Source organism: Electrophorus electricus, chromosome 13, assembly GCF_013358815.1.
Source record: "Electrophorus electricus isolate fEleEle1 chromosome 13, fEleEle1.pri, whole genome shotgun sequence".
Taxonomy (NCBI): domain Eukaryota; kingdom Metazoa; phylum Chordata; class Actinopteri; order Gymnotiformes; family Gymnotidae; genus Electrophorus; species Electrophorus electricus.
In genome coordinates, this window is record NC_049547.1 from 9,282,537 (window position 1) to 9,295,800 (window position 13,264).

The following is a 13,264-nucleotide window of genomic DNA, read 5'->3' on the forward strand; positions in this document are numbered from 1 at the left end:
TACATGCTTTTTAGCAGGTGCTGTACTTGTTAAACAGGCCCTATAGCTCTGTAGACTCTGTGATATAAGACATGCCAGCATACAGTAGTGTTTTATGCAAAACTGCTCTTAGATTCATTCCATCTTAGTTCAGTTTCAGTTTAGTTTACTTTTGTCTTGAAATTGCATTTACCTTTACATTTACATTGTGATCTTATACAGATTGACTTACAAAAGTGCTTTGTCATTTACTCATAGAATGTATGCTAGCTAGTGCAGTATGATAAAGTTCAAGATACCATTGAACTAGTACGCTGTTGAAATACAGGGATCAATGCTGATGCCTAGAAGTGCAAAACACATATAAGCTCTATCTCAGATAACAATAAGTACAGTAAACAATACTCTACAATAAGTACTAGAGTTTGTTACTCGACATAGGTGCAGGATCAGTGGTCATTTAAATATTCCACAAATAGATGGGTCTTCAGTCTGCATTTGAAGACTGCAAGGGACTCAGGTGTCCAGACAGCCAGTGGAAGTTCATTCCACCATCTGGGAGCCAGGACAGAGAATAGTCTCGATGCTTGTCTTCCATGAGACTTGAAGCATGGCATTTCAAGATGAGTGGTACTTGAGGTTCAAAGTACTCAAGGTATGGATTGGACTTTGACCACTGACATTATGTATGGAGGGGATGGTCCATTTTTGGCTTTGTAGGTGAGCATCAAGGTTTTAAATCTGATGTGGGCAGTTACTGGAAGCCAATGAAGAGAACACAGCAGTGGAGTGATGTGTGAAATTCAGAAGACTGAAGACCAGTCATTCTGCCACATTCTGGACAAATTGTAAAGGTCTGATGGCTCTTAATAGAAGATCAGCAAGTAGTGAGTTGCAATAGTCTAGCTTTGAGATTACAAGAGACTGCACAAGCACCCAGGAAAGGGTCAAATCCTTCATTACAAAGGATCCTTCATTACAAAGAATAAATCTGCAAGACCGGGTCAGATTTGAAACATGAGTTGAAAATGACAACTGGTTGTCCAAAGTTATGCCCAGGCTACAGGCAGCTTCAGATGGTGATACCAAGGAAAACTGTGACATCATGGTAAGGGCTGGGATGTTTGTGGGATGTACACAAGCTTGGTTTAGTGGGGTTAAGCTTCAAGTAGTGGACTGTCATCCATGACGCAATGTCAGTCAAGCATGTTGAGATATGCCTGGAAACTTGTGTGTCAGAGGGTGGGAAAGAAAAAAAAAATTGTGTGTCGTCAGCATAGCAGTGGTAGGAGAAGCCATGAGAAGATATTCTATCACGAGTATACAAAGAGAAGAAAAAATGGCCTAATATTGAGCCCTGGAGGACAACAGTGAAAAGTCTGCATGGATTGGATGTGGATCCTCTCCATGTTACCTGATAGGAGAGGAATATAGGCCATCAATTACAGTATGTGAATGGAAAATGACCATGTGCAGACAAATGATAAATGACTACTAGCCTAAAGCACAAAATAGTTAAGTCAGTGACATTTAACGGAACTGCAGGATTACTGGACATGCACAGAGAATATATGCACAATAAAGTTTTTCCCATAACAATGTCTTTTTATGTATGTTTAGAGAAAATAGTGTTGATATAAAATAATAACAGCTACAGTAAAGGGGAAACCAACCTTTAGTAGCCTTACTTACTGAAACTCTTTACTAAGCTTTCTTACTGGAGACCGCTACTAACACTAATTTTAATGTTACTGCACTGAGACTGTGTGAGCATAACTGGACTTTACTGCCAGTGCATGCAGTGCAGTCGACTAGTGTCGAGTGGTCTCTTAATCTCCCTAAGGTCACAGGATATAAGAGGTGTTCTCTGCTATTTGGTGTTGGGTATGCTTGTATTTGTCTGTTTGTATTAGTGTGAAAGCAAACATTACAGTGGCTATTGATGGCCTATTTTCTGGTATTTCCTCCACATCTTTACAGACTTATGTGAACACAGGTGGTGTCAACTAGTGTTGGGATAGGTACTGCAAAAAGTCCAATACAAAACCTTTACAAATTACTAGAATACTATAAAAAAAGTATAATACAATCCGTTATCAATGGCTAACTTCTCTGAAACTGCAACAGAATTACTTATTATTTCCTGGAATGGAAAGTAATGGCAGGACTCTGCCTTATATTTCTTATTAGGAACTACTAGAACCTGAAATAGAACTAGTCAATTACAGTAAATGTAGCCCCGTATAAGCAACACTGGACATGTTTGACGTTGTGCAGATTAGTGTAGAACAAGTTAGAACAAGTTAGTAGATGAACGATGGGAAAATGCTGCACAAACAAAGCCACATTTCTGTATAGATGTTATTTATGTTTTACAAATGTCCGTAATTAAAACTATTTGCTTGGAAGCATATGAACAATTCAAGTAAATAAAACTCTAATTAAGCTAGTAACTATATTGTGGTTACAAGAATTTAAACTGTAGTGTGTTACACTACTTTTTAAGAGTAATTAGATCACTTTGTACACCCAACATTAGTAACATTTTTAAGCAAAGGTTTCTCTGAATAGGTTACTAGCCATAAAACAAATTTTAATCATGAGCTGGAACAGCCTGGTTGCAGTAACTGCATCAGTTCTTTCATAATTGAAGAGATTTATGAAAGAATATACACTGAACAAAATGTTCAGACTCACTGAAGAAACACTTAGGACACTCAGTGACTAGTCCCAGACTACTGACACTCGGCTTTGCTGAGTGGTGCTCTGGTCTAACCAGTTAAAGCACTGAGTGTAACATGTGTTGGAAAATGACTTTGGCAGAGCGACTGTAGAAGGAGAACAGGGCTGTCAGCAGCACGCTGGCACAGTGCCCAAGACACCAAGGGAGAAAATGAATGATTCCAGGAGAATAGATGCACGTTTTCTGCACAGATAATACAACAGCAGCAGCAGTAGCTGTTGGTTTATATAGTATGCAGTTTACATTTGGTTGGATTAAACATATTGTTAAAAGCTTATTCTTCATGCCAGGAAAACCTCTATAATTTCCTTTGTTCTAGCACCCTCTAGTGGACATTTATTATATGCACAGAGATTTCTTGAAAGCAATGAAAGATTTGAATAATATGTTAAGAGATAACTAGGCACTGATAACTGGATAGTGCTTAATCATGTACACTACTCTTGTAGGAAGAGCCCTTGCTGTTTGTCAGAAGAATGAATAACATTCACTCATAGTATACAACCGTTTACATCAGAAAAGCAGTTGTCCAAACATTTGCAAAAACCTATAAATAATATGATTATCCTGTTGCTGTGGTGGTTGATGTTTCTTTTGAAAATTCTTTGCAATGATTTTGCTTGAAATAAAGTAAATAATTTTGCAGTGTTGTTATTAAATGTTTCTTTCTGTTGTCACATATTTACCATACATTTTTTTACATTTACCATAGCCAATTACAAAATTATCTTATCTTTTTGGGATCTCATTATAATGGAGTCTTTAATCTGTAACAGACTATTTCCCAACTCCCCTTCCTCTTTTGTTCCATTCTCGTGCTCTGGTCTCTCTGCGCATATATCGTTCACTAATTTGTGGTGCAGGGAGGCATGTGCAAATGAAGGCTTCCTCACCCTGGACAAACAAAGCCAAAGGAATCCATCCTCCTCCACCATTACTGACCACCAAGAATCAAGGAACACCACCAATGGCATTTCACTTTTCCAATCAGTGAGTTTTACTGAATGAGCTTTATTCTGTATAACCTACAATCCCAAAATGAACCTCACATTCAGAATCTTCATCATGTATCATGTGCACTTTTGTGAGAGCTTCTCAGGATTCAGATTGAATGGGAATCCCTTATCCACTTCCATGGGGTAATCTTGTTACCATGGCACTGAGTCATAAGACATAAGACAGCTGAACTCTGTATGTATGAGTGACATGATGTGTGATGCTAACTGTTAGGCACAACTTCATCACCGATGATTATTAATGGGCAGCACCTACAGCCTGGTCCTACACACTGTCCCTACAGCCTGGACCCACACATTGTCCCTACAGCCTGGACCCACACACACATCCTACAGCCTGGACCCACACACTGTCCCTACAGCCTGGACCCACACACTGTCCCTACAGCCTGGACCCACACACACATCCTACAGCCTGGACCCACACACACATCCTACAGCCTGGACCCACACACTGTCTCTACAGCCTGGACCCACACACACATCCTACAGCCTGGACCCACACACTGTCCCTACAGCCTGGACCCACACACACATCTTACAGCCTGGACCCACACACTGCCCCTACAGCCTGGACCCACACACACATCCTACAGCCTGGACCCACACACACATCCTACAGCCTGGTCCCACACACTGTCCCTACAGCCTGGACCCACACACACATCCTACAGCCTGGACCCACACACTGTCCCTACAGCCTGGACCCACACACACATCCTACAGCCTGGACCCACACACTGCCCCTACAGCCTGGACCCACACACACATCCTACAGCCTGGACCCACACACACATCCTACAGCCTGGTCCCACACACTGTCCCTACAGCCTGGACCCACACACTGTCCCTACAGCCTGGACCCACACACACATCCTACAGCCTGGACCCACACACACATCCTACAGCCTGGACCCACACACACATCCTACAGCCTGGTCCCACACACTGTCCCTACAGCCTGGACCCACACACTGTCCCTACAGCCTGGACCCACACACACATCCTACAGCCTGGACCCACACACTGTCCCTACAGCCTGGACCCACACACACATCCTACAGCTTGGACCCACACACACATCCTACAGCCTGGACCCACACACTGTCCCTACAACCTGGACCCACACACACATCCTACAACCTGGACCCACACACTGTCCCTACAGCCTGGACCCACACACACATCCTACAGCCTGGACCCACACACTGTCCCTACAGCCTGGACCCACACACACATCCTACAGCCTGGACCCACACACTGTCTCTACAGCCTGGACCCACACACTGTCCCTACAGCTTGGACCCACACACACACCCTACAGCCTGGACCCACACACTGTCCTTGCAGTCTCGTCCTACACACTGTTCCTACAGTCTGGTCTCAAACGCTGTCCCTGCTCCCCTCAGATAGTGTGGAGTTGACTGCATGTGTCTGTCTAGAACAAGAGCCTGCCAGGACAGGCAGGTGTCAGGAAGCACTGAAGTCCTGCAGCACATGGATGGAAGTTCTTTCAGCTGTGGTTCAGCTTGGTTCAGATGCTGTTTAAATAGACCTGCATGTTAGGCATGTGAAAGGGCCTGTAGTCAATTCAGACTGTTAATATAATCCATACTAAATGATGATCACAATAAGAGTGTACATGAAACAGTTGAATAAGCCAGTGTGACACCAGGTTCTCATTTACTACACAAGTACAAGAGGTTTAAGTGTAAATTGTGGTTTTTACTAAAACTGCACAACAGCAGAGTCCTGTGTGAGGACATGATGTGCCTAGATTACTGGGAAAGGTTCCTAGTTGCTGAAATATTTGCAGTCTTCCTTTTTAAAATGTATAGCTTGCCTAAACTACAATATTTTGCATTATGTCTGTTTCTGAGATGGGACAGTTTTCCTGAAAGCGCTGTAACACAAATAGCATTATCAAATGATAGAGCAAGGGTCACATTAAACAATGTGTCATCAGAGCTGGCTACTCCTACAGGAGGTTAGCATGCTCCACCTTCTCCATGTATGGCTACAGCTACAGTATGATCACAATCTATTTAGCACCTCAGACTTCATTCAGTGCATTCTGTATTCCTTTCCATGTTCAAAACACCATAACTTTATAAACTGACATAACAGCATACACCATCCTTGGTAAGAGTTTTAGTTCATTTCAGTGAAAAAGAGCAGTCTGCATTTTAACCTATTCTAGTGACTTTGCTTTGATCAGTCAGTTCTAGATGGAAGTCATCAAATTAGATATAATGTTAACATTTAGAAAACAATTCTTGTGCCTTGCATATGAGAGCAGTTCGATTGCTTGGGGAATTAACTCTCACTCCAATTTGAATCCAATAATGGTTCTGCAGCTTGGCGTCTGTTTCTGAGCTCTGATCGTACAATGTGCTAAAGCAATCTCTTTGTAACCTGAGCCCCCCAGTCTGACTGTTCAATTACATCAGCATAGAATGAGTCATCTGCATGTGTTCCCTGGGAGAGCCTAGCCCAATCACTGTGACCCCCGCCCAATCACTGTGATCCTAACCCAATCACTGTGAGCCTCACCCAATCACTGTGACCCCCGCCCAATCACTGTGATCCTAACTCAATCATTGTGAGCCTAACCCAATCACTGTGAGCCTCGCCCAATCACTGTTGTGCATACATGCAAAGGAGGGTTTGATCATTTTCATCCAGACAATATTTTTCATATCTTGTTTCAAATACTGTATATACATATATAAAAGTGTCTATGACTTTTCATTACCATAAACAAAGCTGCTCTAAAATTAGAAAAGGAGATGCATAATACATTTATTATGTGATTGCAATTTGTATGATAAACATTAGACTATCATTTTGGACCTGGGAAAACATTCAGTTCAAGTCCAGGACACTTCAGAACACTCAGTTATCTTCAAAAGATGTTTGCTAGGAAATATATTCTATCAGGGGATGAGAACTGAGGATGCGTGATCATACAGTTAAAGTTTCATGCCATGAATCAAATGCCCTGCGGTCACATGTACTGATGCCTCTTCTCCTGGATAAAGTACACTGAGTAAAAGGTTAATGGTCTTACTTGATTCTTGGAAACTCCTGTAGCCTGAAGCAAGCTGTCCACTCCAGGAAGCTGCACCTTTCATATGGATGTGCAAGGCTATAATAAGTCAGCGGGCAGAGGGTAAAAGGTGATGTCTCTAGCTGAAGCATCTGTTCACTGATGCTGGCGATGCTGCAAATAAATGTTAGTGTTCTCATCATCTACTCCCCACTCTTCTCTTCTCTCCATGGGAAGATGGTTAAAGTTAATCAAGCAGAGAATTTCGTCAATGTTTTCCCAAGACTCCTAAATTTATGAGCCCTAAACAAGCTTGGTACATTTTACATTTGAATGGTTTAATCTGACTGTTCAATGGGACAGCAAAAGGCATTAGTCTGTGCAATGGCAAATAATATGTTTATTGATCCTGTAGATTTTGCAATTTAATTTCCTTCTCTATTACACAGAATAGAGTGAAGTCACTTTTATGAAGTGATAGAGCTTTATAGATCCTCTTTATGGAAATGTCATCAGACTGGAAAGCTAGACAAAACAATTCATATGTGCATGTCATGTTAAGAACTTGAAATTAGTAACTTGACATCCCTTAATACAATGTCTAAATATTTCTTGGACTGCCTCAAACATTTTTAAATGAATTTTCTGTACTTATAAGGAGTTTGGCAGAGGTTTAGATGGCCTCTTACTGCAGTTTTACCCCCAAAATAACTAGCTGCTTATATGGTCTTATTCCCCTGTGCTAAGTTAATCAACTGGATCTGATGCTAACAGGCAGCTGTAGCGGTTTGCATTTAATTAAAGCTAAATTAGATTTAGACTTTGGGAATAAATTACTTTAGGAATTATGCTCTGTTGTGCTGTGAGTGTGACAGAGGACTGATATTTTATGACATGACTTATGTGTGTGTAATACATTCATTGCAGGTGAGATATATGGACATGACATATTATTTTCAATTCAGTTAAATAAATGCATGCTTTGGAGAAAACTTCCATAATGACAAGCCATTTGTTCTGTGACTTACAATTGATCTGTTATGTGTCAACTGACCACTCCAGCACCAGTGCTACAAACCCTGGGCAACGATGTCCAGCAGTAAGCAAACATGGAGAAGGCAGGGCGTGCTAACGCCCTACAGCAGTAGTGGTATGTGGAGAAGGTGGGGTGTGCTAACCCCCTGTAGCAGTAGTGGTATGTGGAGAAGGTGGGGTGTGCTAACCCCCTGTAGCAGTAGCCAGCTCTGCAGACATGCACCTGGTTCCACACCTGGTTCCACTCTGCTCTTGGAAGAACACACGGCCAGTACTGGAGAGAAAGTAAGTGGGAAATAGTGATGTGCTAACACTCAGTTCTCTCACCCTACACACACAACAAATGCAGTAAACCTAGAGGCTGACGGTCCACCAGACCCACAGAGCCTCTTCTGTCTTGCAGCCTTGCCGTGCCTCTCCCCGTTGGAGTTTGAATTTAACTCCCTGATATTGTCTGCAGTCTCTTGGCTTTCAAATGTTATACCGCATGTTTGTGTATCTTTGTGCAGCCCTTGCACGCTAAAGTGCATCACTGATCATAAAGGTTAATCTGGATAATTACAGTGCATTAGTGGGGTGTTCCATTTGTTGAGTGACACAGGCACATCTCTTTAGATTGCTGGTCTTTTCACTCTGCCATGTTGAGGCTGTAATAAAAGTTAGTAGTCTGAGCTGTCGTACACAGTGTGATTTTCCATTAACAGATGTTAGTGTTAGTGTCTTTATTCCTGCCACAACCAAAATGGAATCTGTTTTCCATTTTGAGAAAATGGAAGTTTTGTTTTATCAGTTAATCAAATATCTGGGAAGCCATGACAAGATGGAATCTGCTGCAGTCTCTCACATTGTTCCAGGGGAATACCACTAATCGTATTCAGGCTATTTAATCCCAGCTTTACATCCATGTTGAACTCAAGAGAGCTGTAATTGAAGTGAATTATCTGCAAACACTTCCTCCCGCAGCACATCTTGTATGAAGTGACTACAAAATATGTCTGGGGCCTTAAAATGAAGTTGCAATTTAATATGAAATGTTGCATTCTTGCATTATAAAGGCATTAAAGAACAGGGAAGCAAAAAAGCTCTTTATTAATTTGAGGAGGCACAGTCCCCCACTCCAATCAATAATAATGGGGCCAGAGAGAAACCACTGATCTGCATGTAATTTCTTCAGCTGTAGAGCTCTAAAACCATTCTGCCATGTTTCCTTTGAGAGTTTGTGCTACGAGTGAACACACAAGAGCACCTTCCATAGAACTAGCCTGAGTGTTGTACAGTAGTAAAGCATGAGGCAAAGCTTTAAGTGCTATAACAAGGCAGAATGTGTCATAGCACCCAAACACTGACACCAGGATGCAAAAACTGCTTTCTCCTTCAGGCAGTGTGATCACTGCCTGCCATGCACTTCATGGATAAGCACATTCTGGTGTGGCTGTGCTCAGTGTTCCTGCCACAGCTGCTGTGTGTTGCTCTTTTTATCTTGAACCGAAAATACTCCATTTCCCTTTTTTTTCCCCCCATTAAATTATACACACAAATCTATATTCAGAAAGCTAGGAAATTCCAATCTATTCACTTTTCCCCATCAAATTTTGTATACTGAAAGTATCTGTTGACTACACACAACAGTAAAATATGTATGGAGACAGCAAGGAGCTGCCTCAGGAAATATTGTGGTTTGTGTGGCAGGAAACAAAGGTTTGCTGAACTGAGCTCCTCCTGAGACATAATTCTCCCTACAGCCAGGCAGAACGCCACTCACAACCTGCCTCCTCCGTGAAGCCAGTCCTGTCCTGCCCCCTCTCTATAGTTAGCCCCGAGATGCCCAACCTCTGGAGCCAATCCTGATCTGCCCCCTCTCAGCAGATATTAAAGACAGTTCAAAGAGAAGGACTGCACTAGATTATACAGGGTTCATTCTATAATTGTTCATTATCACAATGAATGGAATCTCTATTGAGCTCTGATCGCTTAATAAATCTCATAGTAAGTGCTGTGGCTGGATCTGGGTCATTTGTTGCCGTGTGTTGCTCAGTCTCATTTTAATTCCTGAGAGCTCGTTGTGTTGTTGCCAGATGGGGGGAACAGCTGGATGAAGTGGTTGACTATGTTACAGTGGCTCTGGCTTCCGTTTGTTTGCCCATTCATCATGTTCCATTTAGCAATTGCTTTAAGTCTACTGATTGAAAATCAACCAAAACAGCCATTTCTATTTATAAGCTGTATCATTATGGAAGTAAATGTCAATAAAAAGCATAAAACACCTAAATGTACTGCATCTATCACGTCCACACAGCTGTTGCCATGAATTTGTTATTCAAATTGAACTCCTGATGTACGTGATCTAGTTGAAAGACGAATTAGATCTCCCTATGGCATTTGCTAAATGCCATCTTTGATGTTCAAATTGTCTAGTGACTGCAACTATAAATTCTTCTGTGTCATTGTGTCAACTTAAATCTCTGAATAACTAAGTGTTTTTGAACTTGTGGGCATTTTTTCCTTTATGAATATTCCAGCCCCTAATAAAGGTTGCTGGTTCCTCCTTTTCTGTTTTCTGTACCTATAGGCTACCACTTGCGCTATTATTTCATAGAGCTGATAACTGATCACTGTGGTGAAGGTCAGTAGAAAGCTCATAAAAGGCAACTTTCATCTGTAGAAATGCTAATGTAACTGGGCTTTTATTCCCTTTAGGAAACATTTCACCATTTTTGTTATTATCCTGCAGTATTTGTTTTACTGCTGGAAGGCAGTGTGGAGAGTGATACGTGTCTTGCATTTTAATTCGGGTACTTTTCTCAGATGATGTCATTCTAATGCTTTCGTGCACTTTTTAGCATGCATCTCCCTAGCCTATATTTCTTTTTCTCTGATATTTCAGAAATCTCAGAAACTCTTAATATTTTCCAAGCTTTTTTTCGTTTCTAAAATCTGATAACCTGTTTTCTTCTAATGGGCAAATGGATTACGACATCACAGCTCATGTGTAATATAATACATTTTGTATTACATATGGTACACTACTCAGCAATAAACTCAACCAAATCCAGAAGTGTGGGGGGGGGGGGGGGGGGGGGGGGGGGGGGGGGGGGGGGGGGACTGTGTGTGTGTGTGTGTGTGTGTGTGTGAGAGAGAGAGAGAGAGAGGGAGAGAGAGAGAGAGAGAGAGAGAGAGAGAGAGAGAGAGAGAGAGAGAGAGAGAGAGAGAGACAGAGAGAGAGAGAGAGAGAGAGAGAGAGAGAGAGAGACAGAGAGAGAGAGAGAGAGAGAGACAGAGAGAGAGAGAGAGAGAGAGAGAGAGAGAGAGACAGAGAGAGAGAGAGAGAGAGAGAGACAGAGAGAGACAGAGAGACAGAGAGAGAGAGAGAGAGAGAGAGAGAGAGAGAGAGAGACAGAGAGAGAGAGACAGAGAGAGAGAGAGAGAGAGAGAGAGAGAGAGACAGAGAGACAGAGAGAGAGAGAGAGAGAGAGAGAGAGAGAGAGAGAGAACATGGGTCATATCACATCGGCCAGTCCCCTTCCCTGTAATTGCATTCCTTCTCCTGAGGTCACCCCATACCATAAGATGAGGGCTTGAAGAGGCATTACTGGACAATTCTCAAGTACCATTACGGACACAAACACTAGGAACTGTGCTGTGGTGCCTCCGCTATGACCGTGCTGTAAAGGGGACAAGTGCAGCTTTCTCCCAGCTGGATGCCTGTAACAGAGTAATAAGGAAAAGGTGAGCTCTACTAGCCTTGTGCCCAGTGTCAACCAAACTCTTTGTATGACTTGCACATCACTGAGTGGCAGAGCAAAGCACGAAACCCTCTTCACCTCCCAACACTATGGGGGGGTATTGACTGCTGTCACAGTGCACGGGACCCATTGCAGAGAAATGGAGCAAATAAAAGCTATCTAATTGCAAATAAGAAAGACATGTGGAGGTGCTGGCAGCAGAGAGGAGACATATCTACTGAGGTCAGACCAACACTGCATGTAGAGTATGGGGATGTGCACTCATTCATACTGCTGCACATAGACAACACTGCAGCGTTCTGCTGAAGGTCATTTTGTTTTCATTACAGGCCAGTAGAGGGCAGAGGAGTACCCAGCTGGAGACACAGCCTTAGTGGCTGCGTGTCATGTTAAATGTCTTACAGACAGTTGAACAAACACAATAGGCACAAAATTACAGCTAAAGAAAGAGCAAGGCAATATTTCTATAGCTAACCTGTTAATACTTTGAAATAAGCTAGACAGGTAGAGATATGACAGCATGTCACTTCCTGCTGTTCTGACTGCAGGATACCATTTTTTCCCCTGTAATTAATTGGAGTCCTAAATGAATGGGTAATCAAATGTTTTGTATGAGTTTGTTTTCAGCTACTATGAGTATATTTTCAGCTACACTCTCTGTGGTTAAAGTGCATTACACGTCCTGTCCATTTGGTACATATAACAAGCAAGTTATTTACACACCATTGAACTGCAGTCGTATCTGGCTGATTTTTTCCACTTCCCACCAGTCTTGACAATGGTTTAATAAGTAATCAGGGGAACACTGTTGTATATCAAAATGACACATGACATAAAAGATGTCCATCCATCCACAGTGCAGGTGTATTGAAAGTGACCCAGCTAATGCCCACTCTAAATGGAAGTCTTATCTTTATCGGCTCATATTACTAGAAGACAATGAGCCATTGTACCCAACTCAGCGCCTTTCCTTCAAAACTCCTGCACCCCCCCCCCCCCCCCCCCCCCCACACACACACACCCCGGGACTGTAAATCTTCCATAACACGCTTTCTGTTGAACAATGAACAGGAGGATAAATTGACTGATCATTTAAAGGAATGGCTTATATCAGTGTGGTCATATATAGAAGAAAGATCTATCATAAAGTGAGTCCACAGGAGGTGGAAATAGATTTACTGTAACTGTTGGGAATATAACATCTTTTCCAAGTACTGGGATAATGGAAAGAGAAGTTATGATATTATCAAGTGGTTTTTATTTACTAAGAAATATAATTTATAAAGATTGCTCTCCATTCACATACAGTATATCTTACAGAGAAGCCCAGACTATTGATTATATGCTTTTTTTCTCACCAATCCACAGTGGCCAATGAATGTAGAAATTGCTTGGATACTTTACTGCAGAGCATGACATGAATACCAATACATAAAATCAAAATCCTTTTCCCACGAGTTGTTAAGATATACTTTCTTATCCGAGTGATATGGTCTGTCTGAAGGTCTAACAAAAATGTAAAAATTACATGATAGGGCTTAGGCATGAAATGCTTTTGGTTTGAAAATGCTATATATATATATATATATATATATATATATATATATATATATATATATATATATATATATATATATATAAGCACTTTGCTTACTGCTCGCTTCACTTGCTTTGAAATTTTAAATCTCTCTCTTTATAT